This window comes from Equus przewalskii, chromosome 7, assembly GCF_037783145.1.
Source record: "Equus przewalskii isolate Varuska chromosome 7, EquPr2, whole genome shotgun sequence".
NCBI classification, from domain to species: domain Eukaryota; kingdom Metazoa; phylum Chordata; class Mammalia; order Perissodactyla; family Equidae; genus Equus; species Equus przewalskii.
In genome coordinates, this window is record NC_091837.1 from 50,050,165 (window position 1) to 50,072,983 (window position 22,819).

Consider the following 22,819-nt stretch of genomic DNA (forward strand, 5'->3'; position numbering starts at 1 on the left):
CTCAGCTGCAGTGCGTTTGTTTTTGAGTGGCAAAATATCCAGTGGGTTCTATCTGAAGTTTTTGAACTGAGAAGCAGCAGTTTAAGCATAAAGATAACTGCAGGTCCATTTGTAGCCTGGGTGGCACTGATTTGGATAAGAGGAAGGAAGGAAAAACAGGAAATGAGACTACTCCAGGGTACTCACCTGGCTGCTATATTAACAACAATTGTTGGGTAAGATGTAGCAAATTTAAAAATACAGAGGTTGGGTGGGTAGAAGATTTTTGGGAACTGTAGGTAAATATACTGTCTGGAAACCTAGAGACAAGACCGACTACATCATTTGTGGGGCTCAGTGCAAAATGAATGCAAGGCTTCTTGTTCAAAAATTATTAAGAATTTCAAGATTGCAACAGTAAGACATTAAATTAAATGTGGGGCCTTCCTAAATGCAGGGCCCTGTGCAACCGCACATGAGGGCATCCCCGACTAAGGAGTTTGGTGAACTCTGGAAGGTCTGAGAATTAGCTGCCTGCATCACTATCTCAATTTTTTTCTTTAAAAGGACCTCAGGTGCCTAGAATTGAAATAATCACAATCCTTGGTTTATTACACTCTATCATCACTGGTACGTATATGGCTCTCTTTTATTTTGTAATAGTTAATTAATTACTTTTTAATAATTCAATGAACGTCCGTGAGCCCACCACTGAAGGCAACAACTAGAACTGTGACAATTTACATTTACCCATGGGATTCTCCCCATCCCTGCCCCGCTTCTCCACCTATCGTCTCATTCAGAGCCAAGTGTTTTTCAGGATGAAGTGTGGCAAAGAAGAAATACAGAAGAGAGAAGAACAAAAACTATTGTACTTTCGCATCACAGTTTTTTTGTTTTCTTGTCTCATTTGGGTACTTGAGACTTGGGAATGAGTGAAAAGCTCTCCTTAGGAAGAGGACTTAAGATTTTGAGTGTGAATTTCAGAGGAGCACTTTATTACTGTTTGAAGCATTCTCAGATAACAAAGATTGAATGTATCCTTTAATAATGTGGTTGAGCACTGATGGTTGTCCATCAGGGGTTTCAGCCTTTACAGAATGTGCTCCCTGAAAGTCAGAACAAATTCTGATGAGAAGAAAAGGGGGAATTTATGTGAATTTACAAAGAAGACTTAAAAGGTTGATTCTTAAAGCTGTTTACCATTCAGATTTTAGAATGAGATAAAAAAAAGGGTGCAAAATGTTTTTTTAGAAATTTGAAAACTTTGACTCTCTAGGCAGGTGTGCTAAATGTAATTGGTCTGACTCTAAGAACATTGAGTCAGAAGTGTTTGTGAGGTTCATGCGCGCAAGGAGCAATGCTGCAGTGTTAGGTTCTTCCTGTGGATGAGGCCTGTGGTCCTATCCATAGGCACCCACAAAGAGTGGTGCTCCTGGGGATTGCTGGTTGTTGGGGGGCATTTTTCAGGTCCACTCTTTGCAAGTTGCCCGAGGATCTTTAGCATTCACACCATGGCACTGGCAGTTCCCGTCACCATTTTACAAAGTGCCAACAAAACTTGGTTACCACAGTTTCTCAGACCCTTTCCCTTTCTTCTGGCTGGCTGATCACTGCCCTGGTAGAATGTGTTGACAGTCTAGTTCCAAAGGGATGGCTGTTCCCATCAAGGGAAGGGCCACCCTAATTGGCATCAACTGATACACTTATTATTATTCTCAGCAGAATGGCTTAAAATTGACCAGGGATTAACCCTTCACCTACTGGAGGTAGTTTTTCTTATTACGCATTACTTATCATCCTTTTTATATTTGAGATGGTATTATTGATCCTCCTGCAACCTTTCAGCCCTGTGCGATAACCAGCTACTTGCCCACTTTTTCTTTGGACTAGGGACAGAAATTTCCAATAGGATTGTCTGTGGTGATGCACGCAGGTTACAATGATGGAAGGAAGCAGCTAAAATGAGCTTGTGGTGATATGGGGGGCAGTATGAGGTGGGGAACTTGGCTGATATAAGTAATAGCTTCTAAGTTGATTAGTTTTGAACTGGTCTGATCCTAGAACCAAATGAGATTTAGAATCTAATCTTTTTCCCCACTGGTAACTTTAAAGGAGCTTAATTCATTTAAAAATTGAATAATTTATTGATGAAATCTTCTTGACTTTCCTACTGTTCTGTGCTGTGATCTTTGCTGGGGGGGGGGGGGTGGTAACATGGCATGTTGGTTTAAAATCACTCCTTTATGTCAAGCAAACTTGTGAATTTTTAGCTTTGTCAATAGCCTTGTCAAGTTGTAGGTCAGTAACATATGAGGAAAATTAAAGAAGGATAAATGAAAATTACAAGAGTACTCAGCAAAAACTAGCCGATTAACACACTTTGCTTCTGAATTTTTAATCTACTACCTCGTACTGTTTTCCTTTGGTGCTGATGTATGTCTTTGGGATTTGTGAGTGCCTCCCAATGCTGCCCTCAAAACTTTTACTATTTCTTCCTGTGTTCAGAGTTTGAAGACTAACACAAAAGCACTAAAAATGCCAGCAATGCCTCAGTACCACACGGGAAGTGTCTCCAGGCCAGTAGGGGTAGATTCGATCTCACCTCATAAATCTTATTTTGCTTTTCATGAATCACAGGGTCATGAGTTCCTGCCAGAGCACTTATATATCAGTATGTTCCTTAAAAACAAACAAACAGAACAACAGCGGCAACCGCAACCACCATAACAAAGGGCTTTAATGGAGCTTCATTTCCTTTTCAAAGAGGTGTTACCTTATTGTGATAATTCAGAGTGGTTTCCAGAAATATAGTTCACCACCAAGAGAGGAAAATAAAAATCACAACCAAAATTCCAGCAAGGAACCAAAATGTCTGACTTGGCCTCCCGTTCCTCAGTGAGGTGAATGTGAGAAAACCTTGACCTTTCCAATGGACTCGGAACCCTTCACTAAATCTCCACTCCTGCCGCATGCCCCATGGATCCTGGTTTTCCCCTTTGGTATAGCAGGCACATTTTCGTTGATTCAGATCCTGGCAGACTCTGCTTTGGCTGGGAAGTTGTGCTCTGCTGACATTTAAGGCAGGAATTCCCTGGGAAAATAGTCAAGAGATTCTTTTGGTGCTGCTGGCAGGGATCCAAGGGGTTTAGGGTTCTCCTCTCTAGGCGAATGGGGAAAGAGAAAGGGAGGGAGGGAAAGACAAAGAGAAGGACTTTATTGAGTGACTGTATTTCACCTGAAGCTTGTACAAAAAAGCAGAAATGTGGTTGGATGACTGGATACTTTTCTTACCCCTTATCTCTTACCCAGCTACTATGACAGTTCAGCGTTTGGTTGGGCATTTTAAAGGCTGCTTAGACATCCATCGTCAAAAATCAGTTCTCTGGGGAGCAAGGAACTTTGGGATCTAATGGGTTGGACCAAAATATTTGAAATGGTCAATAATCGACATGTAGTCTATAGCAGCAATCATTTGAATTTAAATTAAATTTGAACATATTAAGAGCTAAACCAACATTTTGGCGATTGTTATGACCTATTGTTCAAAAAGGCTGAGAATCCTCACATTTTTAATAGACTAACAAAGATATTCCCAGTTTCAAGGAAAGAGCAAGATGTTTAAAATTCCATGCACAAGGGGACTATGACAGGAGGAGTAAACCAAAAAACGAGGCAGTTAAAAAAATGCTTTTAGAATAAGGCTAGATTCTAAGAAATCTATTTTTGAAGAAAATAAGATTTTCTAAGATTCTATTTTCTAAGAAAACAGCAGAAATGGTCACAATCTGTGGCCACCAAAAATGTGACTGACTCTCAATAGTCAAGTTATTCAGGAATTCCCTAAATAATTTAGACAAAACTTTGGCTTGCATCTTTCCTAAATTATTATGCATTCTTCTCTTTAACTTCTGTGCTTCCTTTTTTCATACAATCAGAAGAAATCTAGATTGGGAGACAGTCACAGCGCCTCTTAGAGCTGTCAAGTCTCAGGGGTGGTTTCACCTCACCTGAATGTTCTTATCTCTAGCTACAGCTTGGCCTGGGTGCCTGCTGTAGAGGACCACGCGTGGCCACATCTTGTCAGTTCCCACCTCTAAGGAGCCAACCAAGGTGATCCTTTCATCTTCAATCCCTTCCCCTTTTCTCTTTGCCACAGGATTCTCTGATTCCTCTTTAAGAACTGCTCAGCATTTATTGTCTCCATGAAACCTCCCCATCTCAAACTTGCTGGGCTCTAGTCACTTAAAAACCCTCAGCAACCCATGAGTCTATGATACTCCACAGTTATAACTGGGAAATGTATTTGTATCATCCACTGGTGTTTTGATGCTAGTTTGCTCTCTCCTTTTAGATAAACTGAATACCATTGTATTCAGTGGAAGGAAAGGGTAAGAGTTGGCAATCTTGGCTCCATCACTTAATTGTATTGGCTGTAGGCCACTGGACCTCCCGGAGCCCTGTTTCTTCATCTGTGAAATGGAATGGCGCGTTATCTCTGTCCTCTCTTTTTCAGAGTTATGGTGAGTCCATATTCCCGCTTGGACCATCTCTTATGTGCTTCTATAATCCTTTGGTTCCCCAGATCCCATCATAGAATTGTTCCCAGGCTGCCGGAATCACCTGTTTGCTTGTCTAACTCCTAACTAGTCTGTGATTGCGATGAGAGCAGGAGACACTTTCCTGGCCACCTTAGTAATTAATTAACTTTAGAAATTAGTTGCTGTATCTTCAGCACCTAGTATAGATCCAAGACACATTTTAAAGATGAAAAAACATTCTGGAATAATTTTAAACAAGTGAATGAGGCTCAAATAGGGTCATATTAGCAGAAGTGCTTTGCAAATAGAATTAATAAATGTACATAGTGATGATGCTGATGCTTATGATAAAAAAAGGGCATTCGATTATAAATCAAGAAGCTTATCCGTGTCAAACCTCAAAAAAGCCATGTATTCTTAATCTTATTTCTCCATTTACAGAATGAAATAATGTCTTTTCTAGCTCAGGCAAGAAGTTGGAAACAATGTTATTAATGTACGTATAAGAGTTTTGAAATAAACAGCTGGGTAAATGCAAAGTGCTAATACAAATGATAAAATTTTATAAGCTTCAAATGGATGTAGATAATTCCAAGGCCACATTTCAGAGTTGAAGACAGAAGGAATATTTTTAAAAACTTTGTCTTACAGGTTAATCCAAAATGTCTCAGCAAATTTTTTTAAAAACTAAGAAACTGACTCATATGTCATCTCCTTATTGGCTCAGTCACTCTTTGGGAATGATAATTAATGACATTTATGGCTATCACATTTCCACTCAGGCCACTGAATACTGCTGGGAAAAAAACACCAATGAAGATTGATAATTCTAAAAATGTATCATTTTTAAAGTAAACTTTCGCCTCAATGTCATCCAGCAATCTTATAGGTCCAAAATCATCTGTCTCTCTCATTCTCCAGTTGGGAAAGAGATGAAAATTGTAGGCAGGGACCTTAGCTGAAACAGAAAATGACTCTGGCTTTCCAAAGCAAAGTAGACTTTATGGAAAGGATATTGAGGCTCAAAGAATTGAAGGGAGGCTGGAGAACCAGCTTGCAAGTGGCAACGCCCCAGGCAGCTCCAGAAGCTGGGGCAGACCTACGCCTCAGCTGCTGGGATGGCTGGCCTTCAAGCACTCCTGTTCTTCCATGACTATCTCAAGATGTCAAGTCCCAGGAGCGAGGTTCCATATTGTGTCAGGGATGGAGATAGCATCTCTAGGGGGAAAGAGTCATCAGGAAGTATCCTGCTACCAAGCCCACACTCAGTGCGTGAGAGGTAACGAAGGCAGCTAACTGTTTTACATGAACTCATTTAATCCTCACCTTCCACCATCCCTGACACCCTCTCTTCTTTCTAGTCACTTGTGACTGTATTGGTCTCCCAAGGCTGCCATAACAAAAGACCACAGACTGTGTGGCTTAAGCAACAGAAATCTATTTTCTCACAACCTAGAAGTCCCTGCCTAGATAACTCATACTTTGTTCTTTAAAACTCAATTTAGGTTTTTCTTTCTCTGCAAAACCTTCCCAGTTCCTCTCATTTTATTTAGATGTCATTTCTCTTTTCTTTCACAGCGCCCTCTAAAATAGCTTTGTACCTGTCCAATTTCCAAGCATGTAAATACCAAATGCCCTTCATATCCTTCCCAAAAAGATGTGGGTTGCCCCAGTAAGGAGGTACAAAAATCAAAGGCCTTATAACCAGTACTTGACAACAAACATTGGGAATTGTGCATGGGGTTTCCAAATAGGGTTTCATTAGTTATAATTATACTGCTTGGCAATTAACGGTTTATGTCTTTATCTCTAACACAAGAAGTAAATTCTTTAGGGCAGAGATTATGTGTTAGTTGTTTATGCAACTCTGAAAAATAGAAGGTGGTCAATACATTTTGGTTGGTTAGATGAGTAAATGAATGAATGAGGAGTTTACAAAAGTGGTTTCACATATTTTTTCAATGTGTTTATGAGATAAACAGAGTTTTGCTTCCCTGGTTTAGATCTGAGTTAATGGAGAGTTTAAGTGACCTGGAAGGTCAGAAGTTAATTGAACTAAATTTGTAATATTATGTATATTATACAAGTACATTTTCTGTCTACTATGGAGCTGTTGCTGCTTTTTGTTTCCTTTTTAAGATTGGCCCTGAGCTAACATCTGTTGCCAATCTTCCTCTTTTTTTTTTTTCTTCTCCCCAAAGCCCACCAGTACATAGTTGTACATTCTAGTTGAAGGTCCTTCTAGTTCTGTCATGTGGGACACAGCCTCAGCATGGCTTGATGAGCGGTGCTGAGTCCATGCCCAGGATCCAAACTGGAGAAACCCTGGGCCACTGAAGCGGAGCAAGAACTTAACCGCTCGGCCACAAGGCTGGCCCCTATGGAGCTGTTGTTGCTTTTTAAGGACATTAATTCTTTCAGGATACAAGTGTTTCTTTTTATATATTATCCTCTTTATCTAAGAGACTTAAAGGGAAGTTTATGCTTTCATTTTCTTTTGAAAACAGAATAGTTTGTGGGGGGAAATTTGCTAATTTCAGGATCATTTGATAGAGTCTTTTAACAAACACAGAATACTGTTCTTGTAAACTGGTTAGATAATCTTTTCCTTTTTAAAAAATAGCATTTTCATTTCAAATGGGAGGGGCTTTTTTTTTGATTGGCACCTGAGCTAACATCTGTTGCCAGTCTTTCTTTTCTTCTTCTTCTCCCCAAAGCCCCCCAGTACGTAGTTGTATGTTCCAGTTGTAGGTCCTTCCGGCTCTGCTATGTGGGACCCCCGCCTCAGCAGGGCTTGATGAGTAGCGCTAGGTCCATGCCTAGTATGTGAACAGGCAAAACCCTAGGCTGCCGAAGTGGAGAGCAGGAACGTAACCACTGGGCCCCTGGGCCTGCCCTGGGAGGACTTTTTTTAAAAAACAGTTTAGTGAACTAGTGATGTACTGACTTAATGAACTACGATTCTCATTGACATGTGGGAGTAGTCGGTACAATAAAACATTGTAACAAGGTGTAAATAGCTTTATAGATGTACTCAGTGTATAGTTTATACTTCTGTTGTAGTAAAAGTCTTTATAATCACCCAAAGGGGCATATGAAAATCACCTTATAAACTTTCAAGAGCAATTCTTATTTATTATTATTGTAATAATTCCTTAAAATGAAAGATTGTTGTGTGCAATAAATGAAAGACTCTGAAGTGTCTTGGTAGTACCAACATTATACTCTTCGATAACATATTACATTGCAGATTTCTCAGAATAAGTATGTAAACCTCATATTACCCGTCTCATGTTATACAACATTTTGAATAGAAGAAGAGCTGCACCAAGTGGCCTGTGGGTCTTGGGAATGTTAGGGAGGCAGAAAGAGATTGCTAGTATCAGAATCTGTGAGGGTCCTTGACCTTGACCTCAACTGAGATGACCTCCATCCAACATGAGGATATAACTTCTCCAGTGCTTCAGAATATTGTGTAATCCTCTGAAAGTTTACTTTTGTGAAAAGAGAATAAGTGCTTCCATAGTTGTTGAGACTAAAGTTCTAATGGTAGTTACCTATTAAAATTATATAATCGAGGACATGAACCAATCTTGGAGTTTGAATTCTGAAGATTTTACTTTAACCTTGGAGTTTGCTCACTTCAGACAAGGAAGCCGAGCTTTGAGATTTCTGGTTGCATCACATCCTCACATGGAGTCAACAGACCATATTATATCTTTTCTTTTCTTTTTTTTTCTTTGGTGAGGAAGATTGGCCCCAAGCTAACATCTCCTCTTTTTGCTTGAGGAAGATTGTTGCTGAGCTAACATCTGTGCCAATCTTCCTCTATTTTATATGGGATGCCACCACAGTGTGGTTTGACGAGTGGTGCTAGGTCCATGCCCGGGATCTGAACTTGTGAACCCTGGCCACCGAGGTGGAGTGTGCAAACTTAACCACTATGCCACCAGGCTGGCCCCAAGCCATATTATATATCTTTAAGAAGAGAAAGTGAAAACAAATCCATTTAACCATTTTCCCCAGTAAAATTGTTGTTGGCTCTGTGAAGCTAAAATAAGACAGCAAGATCTTCAATTGTCCAATTTCCTAGATTTACATTTCAAAATCAACATCAGAAGCAGAATTTAAAAACCGTACATTTATAAAATCAGAATATGAAGAGTGAACTAAGAAACTAATAAAGGAATTTAGGACATTTTAACATTTCTGGGAATGAGTTAGCTTAACATTCAGTCTCAGTTACCTATGGCAGAACATTAAAGTTGTTAGAATGTTTGTGGTAGTCAGAAGGGCATTCGTTATTCTATTTCTGTATGGCAGTAATATTAACTCGATAAGCAATGAAATAACTATTAAAACCAGCTGGTGGATGTTGTGTGAAGGCACCTGCCGAGTGGCAGGGGGTCCCTGCTGAGGAATGCTCACCCCACGCTGGGTCCCCATCCTGCTCAGTCTCCCCCCTGCATGGCTCCGGTCAGGTGGTTCACCTGTCTTCCACAGGTGCTCCCTGGATCCCTCAAACTTCTGTCCCCTCTTGCTCTTTCCCCTCACTTTCCATGGAAGTCCTCAACCCTGATAGCACAGTGAAAACAAGACATTAGATGAGAAATCCTTGGCACTCTTGCCACCAAACCCAAAATGTCTTGGCATCTGCTAATCCTCACCCCCTTCTTTGTTTCTTAAGGGAGAAAGCTCTCTCCCTTTGTTTTGGATGAATTCCTCCACTCCTGTTCTGGGTCCCACACTCTCCTGCCTTCTCTAGTACCATTCTCTAATCCAGCTTTTTGAGCGAACTTTTTGATCTCAGAAACCCCTTACAGTTGAAAATTATTAATCACCCCAATGAGCTTCTTTTTTATGTGAGCTATAGGTACTGACACTTACCATGTTAGGAACTGAAACAGAGAATTAAAAAAAAAACTATTACTTCACTGAAAGATTACAGTAATAAACCCAATATATGTAAATAAGAGTAGCATTGTTTTACATTTTTGCAAATCTCTTTAATGTCCAGTTTAATAGAAGACAGCTGGATTCTTGTTTCTGCTTCTGCATACAATCTGTTGTGAAATGATCATTTGGTTGAAGTATGGGAAAAGAATCCTGCCTCACACGGATATGTACAGCCATGCGTTGCTTAGTGGCAGAGATAGGTTCTAAGAGATGTGTTGTTAGGTGATTTTGTCATTGTGTGAACATCATAGAGTGCACTTACACAAATCTAGATGGTATAGCCTACTACACACCTAGGCTATATGGTGCTAATCTTATGGGACCCCCGTCGTATATGTAGTCCGTTGTTGACTGCAATGTCGTTATGCAGTGCATGACTATATTTGGAAAAGGAAGACTATTTTAAAAACTTTTTCAGATAATTGTAGTTGTTTTTCTTTGATATTACACCAAAACTCAACAAGTGGTGGTTTTTTAAAGGCTAGTTGCAAAGTGGATTCTGAAAGCGTGTTAATGAATTTTTTGTATCTTGTTACTTTAAAATCCATCCATCTATTTTTCTCTTTGAACTAATCTTTTACTAAAAAGGCATGATTTTGAACACAATGCGTAGTCCTTTGGAAAATATTTGTTCACTGAGTTATGCAGATCTTCCAAATATTGGCATATTTTATTTCATAATAACAAAAATGTCGTATTCAATAATATCACCACCAATTACATCAGAAAAGTATTTAAGTGTCAAGAACTGTCAAACTCATGATGGTAGATGCAGAGTTTCCAAAATTATAATTTTTACTTGAAAGTTTAAATATTATTATTGGCAACAAATACTGTCAGTTTTTCTTGAAGTGACAGCCTCCTTTTGCTCATTTCCAAGAAAATGTCTGCCAAACACTCATTTGAGTAGCCATAGTTTGTCAGCCATTCTTTAAAGTAAAAATGGTATCCCCTGAACAAAGGGGCCCACAACTCCATCAGTCTCGAAGACAGCTACTATACTTGGTCTGCTGTGGAAGGGCTTTGTGCTTCCACTTTGTCACATAGACTATTACAAAGACATGCACTCAAGAGTTAAATTTAATAAAATCAGTAATTTTTGTGCTTCATCAAGGACATTCTTAAGTGGACCTGACACTGATTTTGCTGTGTGTGATGATGGAGAGGACAACCACACCTATGATGGTTTGGTGCCTTGATTCACGCCAAGTGCCAACAGTTTTACCCACCATTGCTTTTGTACCAACAATACAGAAGTCAGATAGTGAAAAAGGCAAGTAACCTCTTATCATGATTATGAAAATAGTTGTGATTGCCCAGGCTCCCTGAATAGGTCTCAGGGACCCCTAATGGTGTGAACCACACTTGGAGACCCACAGCTTCTGATCGATTATTCCCTTTTACTGTATCCCAATTGTCTAAGCAAATATTGTTTCTTTCTATTAGTTTTTCAACATGGATATGTATCTCCTATATTGAAAAAAAACACCGAAATAAATCTTCCCTTAACCCTAAGTGATCCAACAGAGACCATTAAATCTCTTTTTCCCTTTACAGCCAAATATGCTTAAAGAATCATCTCCATTTAATGTCTCTGCTTTTTTCGTGATCCATCCTTTCACACCCATTGCCATCTAGTTTCTGCCCCCATCTCTTCCTGTAAATTGCTCTCTTTGGTTCCCAGGGCCTTCCTTGTTCTGTGACTCTAGCGGACACGCTCCAATCCTTACCTTCCTTGAGCCTCCCAGCACCTGACCCTGCAGACCGCTTGTCCATGATCATATGCGCCTGGCGTTGTGCTGAGTGCTTTACACAGGACAGTTCCTTTAATCCTCGTGGCAACCCGAAGATGTAGCGAGGATTATTATTTCATCTCACAAGTAAGAAAACCGAGGAAACTGCCCAAGGTCATACAGCTCACAAACAGAAGTGCAGAGTCTCTGACTTAAGTCTCTGTGACCCCAAAGCCAGAGGTCTTAAGCACCACAGTACACCTCCTTCTTGAAACACTTGCTTCCGTTAACCACGACATCACTCTTCAGCTTTGTTTTCTTTCTTCTCTGCTGTTTGCTCTAGTCTTCTTTGGGTGTGAAAAAAATGCTTGTCCCATGTTCTTGGTTTGCTCAAGATTCAAAGTCCTGGGAGAGCTGACTGAAATGGCCACACCTATCTCGTGCCCTGCCCCACCCCCAGAAGCCTTTCCTGCACTCCAAATCTGGATTGGCTGTGCCCCTCCCTACTCTGGGCTTCCCCGCTCACAGCGGTACTTTATGGTGCATTCTAGCTTCTGGTTTACATTTCTTTACTAATTTCTGGCTCGGGGAAAGCGAAACTGTGTCTGATTTTCACCTTGAATCCCCAGAATCTAGCACAGGGCTTGGCTAAATTGTCTTTCAACATTTGATAAGTAAACAAATATGCTGGGTTTGAGGAATCGATGGGACTTTCCTGAGGAGATGAGTATCTGGAAGTGGTTAGTGGGGAAAGGTGCTCACAAGAGTGGTCTGAAAATTTTAGAATTACTTTCATAGAAATAGTGTTTGAAGTTGTCGGAATGGGTTAGACACTATGGGAAAGGAAGAAAAAAAATGCCAAGGACAGTACCTGGGGGAATGGGGAAATAAGAGCTGGTGAAGAACACAGATGAGCTAGAGGTGTAACACGTGTGGGTACAATGCCAGAAAAACAAAAAAGGAGGGAATTTCCTGAAATAGGGAAACTCTATGGTACAACTGTTGCGGAAACATTAATGGAAATAAAGATTGTAGAAATGCCATGCAATTTTGCAATTATGAAATCATTTGATGGCTTTTGAAAGAACTGTTTCAACTGAATAATAAGAATCAAAATCAGAGAATGGGCAAAGAGTGGATGGCGAAGAAGTGGATGTTGAGGGTGAAGCCAGGAACTGGTTCAGTGGTTCTCAACTGGGTATTACATCAGTTCACCTGTATAGATGCAAAAAGTACAGCTCTCTGGACACCATTCTCAAGCTTTTCTGGTTCAGTAGATCTGGAACGGTGCTTGGGATTCTGTGATTTTAAAAAGCATTATGGGTGACTTAACCTCTGGTTGGAAATCGCTAGTGTATATTTATCATTTCATTAGTTTGGCTCGTGCAGAAAGAAGAAAATAGTAAGTGTTGTGGACTGAATTGTGTCCTTCCCCAAATTTATATGTTGAAGCTCTAACCCCTAACGTGACTGTATTTGGAGATGGGCCTTTAAAGAGAATTAAGGTTAAGTGAGATCATAAGGGTGGGGTGCTAATCTGATAGGACTGGTGTCCTTATAAGAAGAGACATCACAGATCTCTCTCTTTCTCTGTGAACGTGCACAGAGGGAAGGCTGTGTGGGACACTGAGAGAAGGCAGCTGTCCAGAAGCCAGGAAGAGAGGTCACCCCAGAAACAAACCCCGCCGACACCTGGACCTCGGACTTCCAGCCTCCAGAACTGTGAGAAAGTAAATATCCGTTGTTGAAGCCACCCAGTTGTGGTATTTTGTTATGTCGACCCAAGCTGACTAAGATGTAAGGTAGAGGATTTTATTTCCAGGCTACTGGAAATCCAACCAAGTAGGAGGGAATGAGCCAATAGTAACGAATAGGAAAAAAATGAATTACTGAAAAGAAAGGCACAGCTGAGGAAGCCAGAGTCTGGAAATGCGAGGACTGGGATTCCAGAGAGGCCAGCCTTGGAGAGAACCATGTTATAACGCTTCCGTGTATTTCTCCATTTGATCTTCCCAAAGCTCCTGTGAAACAGGCAGATGAGAAGACTCGGTTTGACAGGGGTCAGGTTTGTACAGTTGGGAAGTGGAAGGCCCCGGACAAGGAATGTGTATCTTTTCCTAATGGGCTCTCCTGCACACAGCATTTCCCAAACTTTTATCATTTCTGTTCTACTTTCACCATTTTTTCTGTATCTAAGTCAATTCCTTACTACTATCTTATAAATATATGTATATTTAAAGTCAACTCAGATTTTTTTGAAAGTTATTTTATTGAGGTCATATTGGCATATAACACTGTGTAAATTTCGGGTGTATGTTATGTTTCAGCTTCTGTATAGACTACATTGTGCTCACCACCAATAGTCTAGTTTTTATCCATCACCTTACATATGTGCCCCTTTATCCCTTTTGCTCTCCCCCAACCCCATTAGCCTCTGGTAACCACCAGTCTGTTCTGCTTATCTATGTGTTTGTTTGTTTGTTTATCTTCCACATAAATCAGTGAAACCATACAGTATTTGTCTTTCTCCATCTGACTTATTTTGCTTAGTATAATACCTTCAACGTCCATCCATGTTGTTGCAAATGGCACCATTTTGTCTTTTTTTTATGGCTGAGTACTATTCCATGGCATACATATACCACATCTTTTTTATCCATTCATTCGTTGATGGATACTTGGGTTGCTTCCAAGTCTTGGCTATTGTGAATAATGCTACAATGAACATAATTGTTCAACTCAGATTTTTACTTAGCAGTAATATGCAACAGTATCACCAGTTTGCTACGCTGGTTAGATTTTCATAATGGGTATTAAACTCAGTATATAATTTTCACAAAAGCAATGCTGTGTACCACCTAAAGCCACCTTGCATACTATTAGTGTGTACATCCTGCCTCCATGATGAGAAATGACACTTTTTGAGAAAGGTGGAAAGGAAGAGAGGATTCAGGAGGAAATGCCTTATATCAAGATGGAATGAAAAAGGGTGGGAAATGAAGATCTATGTGTATCTTATGTGAAGGTGGTAAAAAATGGTTAGCCCTTCAGGCTACATAGATCAAGGAATGTTTGATAGAGCAGCACAGAAATCATTATAGAATTAATTACTTCTGAATAAAAGATTTGCATTTTTTCAGGTGAAAGGCTTGGGCTCTGCTGTCCATTGGTACCTGTTATGCAGATCAGAAAATGTTGAAAGTGCAGCAGTACTGTCCTTAGATGCAGGCAATGGGGCCCTTCACTGGGCCCCTGCTTCAGAAGCCTCTGCCCTTCCTCTGGGTGAGCCATCTTCCTTCTCGGGCACACCTGAGCCCCTCTAGACCACAAGCTCCATAACTGGGACTTTGGAATTCTCTGCTCTAAGGTCTGAGCCAGCCTCTTCTTTTGCATCCCTCTCCCTGCCTGGGCCACACTGCTGATGTGTGCAAACTTAGGTCCCAACAGTGGCTGACAAAGAGCTGTTAGCAGATGCGTGTGTATGGAGCTGGACTGGAGGTCCACACTTGTGCATGCTAGGCTCCTCATGGTGTAGCATGGAGCTGTGACTGGGAAGAGAAGGGGGGCACAGTCTTGCAAATATTAGGAGTGAAGTTGATTACTCCAGAGTCAGAGAACTGAGCCAAAAAGAGAGAGCTATTTCCAGGAAACAAGAGAGACAGTTCAAAGGGAACATGTACTGTGGGTTCCATCATTTGTACATATTTGTCAATTTATGGTAAGAATAGAATTAGCTAGAGGTGTGCAAATATTGTGAAGAAAACTCTTCAAAATGGGAACTTGAACAACTGCAGACCAAGAGATGGGGTGCTGTGTGCAATTAGTGCCAAAGACTAGTATCATAGAAGTCACCACTGTGACCATTTTGATGCAGACCCAAGTGGAACAGGGTAATGCAGGACACAGAACAGTAAAAGTAGTGGAAACAGGACAAGAAAAAGTGACCTGATGGGCTGGTCCCATGGCATAGTGGTTAAGTTTGGCATGCTCCACTTTGGCAGCCCAGGTTTGCAGGTTTGGATCCCAGGCACGGACCTATATCACTCAACAGCCATGCTGTGGTGGCAACCGCATATAAAGTGGAAGAAGATTGGCACAGATGTTAGCTCAGGGCTAATCTTCCTCAGCAAAAAAAAAAAAAAAAAAAAAAGAGGAGGGGAGGGGCCCGAATGGGATGAACATAGAAAATCTTTTCTTACCTGCATTTGGCTAAGATTTTCCCCAATTCTTTAGAAAAAAGGAAATGGAAGTTTGTGTGGAAACTATAGTATTGCTTTTAGTTTCAATCAGATACGTATGTATCAAACAAACTCTATCTTTCAGGTATTATGCAAGGTACTGTATCAAACAAACTCTATCTTTCAGGTATTACGCAAGGTACTGATGTACATAAAATAGGATGAAAATCAATTCCTGAGGGGATTAGAAAGGAGAAGAGACTTCAGGTGGAGAAGATTTACGATAGAGAAGATTTGGAGTAATTTGTTGAGAGAGTGTGCTCGGGAAGGCACATGAGATAAATAAGAATGTTTTGGTTGACTAGGAGCACATTTGAAGTTAGCATGAATCTGTAGGGAGACTGGCAAAATTCTGTAACATTCTCTAGCAATGCTCTACAGTCAGGAGGAGGAAGAGGGAAAATGTATGGAGGGGGTTATGTCAAGCTTGGCACAGTTCCCACTTAAAAAAAACATCCAGTGCTTGGTGACAGCAGCACTGAAGTGGCAGCCCATGCCGGCTGGGCCAATTGTCATCATCATCATCACTGTTTTTATGAGCTCTTACTATATGCCAATTTCTGTTCTTAGGTCTTTAAATGCATCATCTTTGGGTAGAGCAGGAGTCATGTGACTACAAGAGGGTTAGCAGGCTGGGGAAGAAGGAAGGTCAGGGTGATTCCAGGGCTTGGTGAAGGTTCCAGAAATTTGTGTCCAATTGCTTCACCTTACATTAGAGATGGATGGAATTTCAGTATGAACAATTTAACTTTAAAGATTTGACAATTCCAGAATTCCTAAGATAGAGGATAGTGATCTTTTCTGAAGGTCATTAAAATATCGGATGGATTATTTTGGCTGTTTTGGAATATTTTGGATGTAGCTATGTTTAGAAGCAGCCTGGTAAAGAATAAGATCACCCAAAATCCCTTCCTATCTTTAGGGATGTGAAACTAAGCTTGATGTTATTTGTTTTGTTTTGATTAGACTTCCACTGATAGAAAAAAAAAAATAAGGGTTTAATCTCATTATTTAGAATTGAGAAGATAGATTTTCAAACAAAATAATTTGGCTACCTGTACTGTGGTTGAAAATTGTCACTGTCTCTGACAATGTTCCCTTTATCAGGTGAAAAAAATTCAATCCGGATTGGGTTAGTCTTCCATTCGGTTAAGATTTAGTAACATGGCCGCATCAGGGAAGAAATTTGCTGTCATTTGCAGAAGATTTTAACTGGCATTTGTAATAACTAACTTTCAGACTTACGTTCAGAGGCATTTGGAAAAAGAGACACAGATTTTAGCCCACCTGCCTTGTTTGCTTGTCTGTGGGCACAGAACATCCTAATTCAGAGATGGGGACAGTCAGTGGGCCGTGGAGGCAGAAGCTTCCGCGAAGCTGATTGTTCATGCACAGCAAAACTCGCTTTCAATTACCGAAATCAATTTTTTCCAATGCCTCAAAGCAGGGACCATTTTAAGGCGTTTGAAAGCAATTCTTCATTTTATTTCTGTGCAAACTGACACATCACTCTGTCTGCTTTGTAACAGAAGCGCTGATTTAAAGCAGTTTGCTGCTCTGGCTGGCTCGCTCTGCCTCTTCTACCCAGGATCCCACCATCCTCTGTACTGTTCTGTGCCATATGGTAGAGCCCCACCATGGCTTTCTAAATAGGAGATGTGTGGCAGAGTGATAAAGTTAGAGTCAGTTTATGATTTAACCAAGGAGAGTCTTTCCCTAATATTGGTACTGATGTGATTGCACTGGTTCCTTTGTCAATTTGCTTGCTTGGAAGATTGTAAGAATCAAGCAAATGACTTTTAAAGAATTTTCACTTTCCACATATGTACATCACCTACTCAAGATCTTATTTCCCAGTTTAAATAGTTTGTTTTGCTTTGGTTTTCTTTTGGTGAGGAAGATTGCCCCTGAGCTAACACCTGTTGCCAATCTTCTTCTTTCTTTGGCTTGATCAAGATTGTCACTGAGTTAACATTTGGGCCAATCTTCCTCTATTTTGTATGCGAGATGCCCACCACAGCATGTCTTGATGAGTGGTGTGTACGTCCATGCCCAGGATCCGAATCTGCAAATCCTGGGCTGCAGAAGTAGAGTGCACGGACTTAATTACTACACCACTGGGCTGGCCCCAATAGTTTTTTAATATATTATACCTCCATCAGTAATCTATCAAATGTAAGAAAAATACGTTTTTTTCTCCTGGAGATAAATACTAAGTTTACTGTGTTTCTTGGAATACAGCATTGATCATGGATAGCCTCTACTCATTTCCCCAGTCCTCATGTCTGTCCTGTTAGCTTACTACGGAAAGGTTGTGTGTGTGTAAAATAAAAGGGAAATCCACTGTCTATATGGTACTTTCCAAACAACATCTTGCCTTGCAAATGATAGTTTTAAGTACTTTGGATTCTTAAATTTACTACCATTTAAAATCTGTATTCAGGAAATGCGCTGTTGACACTAGAACTTTAGTTACAGCCTCAAGTTTGAACCCCAATAAAGCTATACGCAAGAGCCTACAAACGTGTATGAAAGATGCTCTGAACCTATTTCTTGGCCAGCTGTAGAGTGGAATGGAGAGTTGGTGGGGACGGGTGGTTGGGAGAGGAGGTCCAGGAGGAGAGCCTTCCCTGACCACAGGGCAAGGTCAGTGGGGCTCACGTAAGTGAGGCCACTTTCTCCTCATTCACATCATGTCCAGAAGATGCTGACTGGTCTGCAGTTCTCCAAACCTGCTATCTGGGCTCTCACAGAGTGCTCTGAGATGTATTTACATGAGGCTAGAGGACAATTTCCTGAACATGTACTATGTGCCTGGCCCTGTGCCTGAGCCCTCCTAGTGTCCAGGTATGAACAGTAGTGAGGGACTAACGCTAAAAGTTGTTTTGTATTTTGATCTTTTCTACCATTTGGTTTTTAAAAAATGTTTTGCATTTTCAAGAAAAATCACTATTAACTGTATATGTCAATTTTGTTGTTAAAAAATTAGTACTGATCTTTTGATTTTATTTTGGGCTACAGGCTTGCAAATCTTTATTTAAGACTTATTACTTATTAAGTACTTATTAAGTATTACTTATTAAGTAAAGGTTCATCACTCAGATTTATGGAATCACTGGAATTTGGATATTGTCTAGTCTAATTCCCTCACTTTTCAGAAGATGAATCAGAGTCCCAGAGAGATTTATTGATAAAAGTGGACAGTTGTGCTTTTAACAATAATTTTTATACTAGAATTTTTTATAAGAATTTTAACTTGGGTTTTGTTATAATGTTTAAGTATCTGATACTTGGTGTGTTTGGAGATTGAAGATGATTTACTAGATTGAGAGGTTGCATAGCACCTAATAGCAGAGAGCTCATTTCTTCTTAGTTTTGGTTTTTTTCTCTCCCAAAGCTCCAGTACCTAGTTGTATATACTAGTTGTAAGTCCTTCTAGTTCTTCTATGTGGGATGCCTCCACAGCATGGCTTGATGAGCGGTGTCTAGGTCTGTGCCCAGAATCAGAACCGACAAACACTGGACCACTAAAGCGGAGTGCGTGAACTTAACCACTCTGCCACGGGGCTGGCCTCTCTTCTTAGTTTTGCTTTGCTCTGCTTCCACATACATTAGCCACTTGTCGCTCTATCCCAGATGAGATCTTTTTATCTTCTACCTGAGCATGAATTTGCCATGTTCATTCCTCCAGCATCCTAGGAGCTGTTAGATAAGTTCTTTCTTAAGCCACAATCATTAGAAAAGTTTCCACTGAGCTAAATCTATGAGCTACAAAAGAAAACTAGACATGATTCCAACTCCTAGATGAGATAAATACACGTGAAACAGTGAATAACATCATCTTTCAAATTATTATTATGTGATGGCATAATAGGAGCCAAGTTGTATATTATAGATGAAAAATAAGGAGGGCATATCTGAGTTGATTCTATCTAAGATCAGAATCTGGTGATGTGTTCATTGAACAGCTGGAAGCTGCTCTCTTGGTTTACCCATTCAGACTGCTTATCCTGTTGAGGAGATGAAGATAGAAAATGTCGGTGGTTTCATTTTGCACTGAAACTTTGGAATAGAGAGCATGGGCTGTATGGCATAATAAAAACTGTGGATGGATAATTTTCAGACCAGTTAGGATGTCCACACTGGAGAAGCCCCAAGACAATGTCTGTCATTATCTTTATAACATACAAGTGATCTTTGTTCAAGTGTGTGCCTAGTCACTGCAAAAGCTGCCTACCGGGCAGGTCATGGACAGGGTTGAGAAGGGTGTATGTTAGGAAGCTCAGTTGCATTTGGAGAGATGTGATAAAGTGGGGTTGTGAGGTTGTCACAATTCCAAAATTGGCACGAAAAAGTTACTCTTTTGTTCAAGGTTCAAGTTGGGAGTTTGCCCTGCAAGAGACAGTCAACTGCTGACTTTACTTGAATGCACTTGGAAAGAGAAGAACATAAACCAGCCATGAACAGGAGAAGAATGCCAGGTTTTCTGGAAACATCGCCAGAACCCAACAATTTCTCAGAATTTTCAGAGGCGCCAGAGGAGTATTTGCATTTCAATGGAAAAAGTTCTGAAAGCTCTGGAAACTGTTCTCAGTTTTACTTTTTCATTGAAAGGCAAAAACCATTGCTGTGAATAAGAGACAGAAGCACTTGCTAGGGCTTTGTTAAGAGTTTAGAAAAGGGACCTCTGGGAAATTTTAATTGTTTAATTCTTTGCCACATAGTCAAGACAAAGGAGGTTGAGTCATAATGGCAAATAGAAAATAAAAGTACTGTTAGCTTTAATACAAAAGTGCCCAATGTCTGGAGCCATTTTCCCCTAGCATGGCTTTGAAAGAAAGACAGCACTTTCTAGGTTTAAAGAGATGTCATAGCAACAAATTGCCGTAACATAATGATACTCCTCATAAGCACATACTCATCGTAAGTATTCATTCTTTCACACACTACACATACCCTGGTTAAGTAGCTTGGAGATTATAGTACTTATGAGAGACAATCTTCGAAAAAAGAATACTACTATCTCCAGTTGAGATGTGGAAGGATTTTAAGTAGATCTGTAGTAACAGTCAAAAGCAGAAAAAAATCAGTATAGCAAACAAAATTATTTAGGTCTAATTCTATCACAGCAAGTTTGAAGTCGGCACTGTCCAATAGAAATACAATGTGAGCCACATATACAATTAAAATGTTCTAGTAGCTACATTAAAAAAAGTAAAAACAAACAGGTAAACTTAATTATAACACTGTGTTCTATTTATCCCAACGTGTGTAAAATATTATCACTTCAATCTATAATCAATATAAAAAATTAGTAACGAAAACTTTTACATTTTTTCTTATTGTTTGAATTTTAGTATTCTGTATTTACAGTCTCTCTCCATTTGGATGCTAAATTTTCATTGGAAATACTTGATTTGTATTCAGATATCATAAAGCTTAAGAGTTGCAAAAGTAGATTCACAAACATACTTTAAAAATTTCCCATAACTGAATTGAGTAACAATTTTAAGTTAATTAAAATGAAATAAAACTGAAAATTCAATTTCTGTTTCACTAGTCCCATTTCAGGTACTCAGTAAGCAACACATGGCCAAGTGGCCACTGTATTAAATAGTGCCGCTCTAAGAAGTTGCTCAGCTTTTTTTTTATTCTGCTGTAATTTTATTGTTTCAAATATTAGCTAATCAAGCGAGCTTCTGGAAGTGACGAATGATATCCTTTTTAATACAAAGATATTTGGGGGTAACACAAATGTTGTGTGAACCTTGGCCTGTACTTTGCTATAGCTGTCTGTTTCTCTATTTAAGATTAAGTATGCATATATTGCTAGAATTTTTTTTAAACCTTGAGCAAGCTTGGCCTGAGGGGCACAGAGTTGAGGGGGTGGGAGAGGACGATGAGGAGGTAGAGCTGGGGCAGAAGGAGAAGCATTTTTCTGCCAGGTTCAGGAATGTAAACATTATCTTTCAGGTTATATGACATCACCACATATTTTCAGGGGATTATTAAAATAATGGTTCTTTTTTTTTTTTTTAAAGATTTTATTTTTCCTTTTTCTCCCCAAAGCCCCCCAGTACATAGTTGTGTATTTTTAGTTGTGGGTCCTTCTAGTTGTGGCATGTGGGATGCCACCTCAGCACGGCTTGATGAGCGCTGCCATGTCCCGGCCCAGGATCCAAACTGGCAAAACCCTGGGCCGCCGAAGCAGAGCGCTTGAACTTAACCACTCAGCCATAGTGCTGGCCCTCAGTAATAGTTCTTTATTATGAAAAATGAACAACATTCAGATAAGTCTGATAAGATAATAGAAATTTGTGACTCCATCACCCAGAGATAACTGCTGGTAACACTGAACATACTTCTTTTTGCGTCCTATAAATTTACTCACAATATTCTATAGCTAATTCTATAGCTATCTAGGAGGTCCTATCCTGATGGTTTGTAGGGAAACGTTGCTCAAGAATGAACCATCTCTCGGTCTTAAAAATACTTGCTTTCTGTTTCAATATTCAGTCTTTTCAGCATCCCGATCAAGACCAGTTTAAACAATTTCTTTTGGATGAGCTAGACTCTGTGGTTGAATGCTCAGTCTTTCAGATTTCCACTTCTTTCCCTTCTCCTTTCCAAGGTGACAATTGAGTGTATGAAGCAAGTTATGTGCCTTTCTGGCAGTGAGTATGACCTCTGTGGTAGAGGAGCTGTTCTGATCTACTCCTGACCAGTGACTGCAAAATGCCCCTGGGTCATCTGGTCTCTTGATGTGATGTATTGGTACCTACTGCAGGAGTCCCCGGTCCTTCTCATTTTCTTTCCAGTAAGTCTGTATCTCTTAGTGGTCTCTTCATCTCAAATGTGGTGATCCTGTGATCCTCCCAGCACCTTCGTGACCCTTCCATGGGGCTCATGGAAACCTCTGGATTCCCTCCAGTGGTCACACAGGCCACAGGGAGCCAGAAGTGCTCCTTCAGACTCACCTTACTAGTTATCTTCCACTGCTGCCCAGCGGCACCATCACTCATGTCCTGCTGGAATTGCTAAAAGTAAGGCATTTCCAGGAGCCCTATCACCTCCTCCCAGTATGCCCAGGTCACTATGCCACCAGTCCTCTCCAAATGTCCCCAAGCCAGGTGACTGACTTCTGGCTTCTTCTACCTCTGTCTCCAATTTGTTCCCTAAAGCATTTGGGCGAGAAAGGGTGGTTAGTTCCTCTGTGTCAGCAGTCCTCAGAGTGTGACTCACAGATCTCTGGGGGTCCCTGAGACCTTTTCAGGGGGTCCATGAAATCAAAACTATTTTCATAAAAATATTGAGAAATTCTTTCCCCTTTGCACTCTGTGACATTTGCACTGATGATGTCAAAGCAACGTAG

General features: G+C 40.2%; 1 long non-coding RNA gene across 3 annotated transcripts in view; it reads left to right on the top strand.

Annotated features, from left to right (window-relative positions):
- LOC139084522 (uncharacterized) overlaps positions 1–22,819 on the top strand; it is a 260,226-nt gene that overhangs the window by 197,568 nt on the left and 39,839 nt on the right. For all 3 annotated transcript variants that reach the window (XR_011541963.1, XR_011541964.1, XR_011541962.1), the window contains exon 2: positions 12,816–12,939. This is a non-coding gene — a long non-coding RNA (uncharacterized lncRNA). The remainder of the gene's footprint in view (positions 1–12,815; positions 12,940–22,819) is intronic.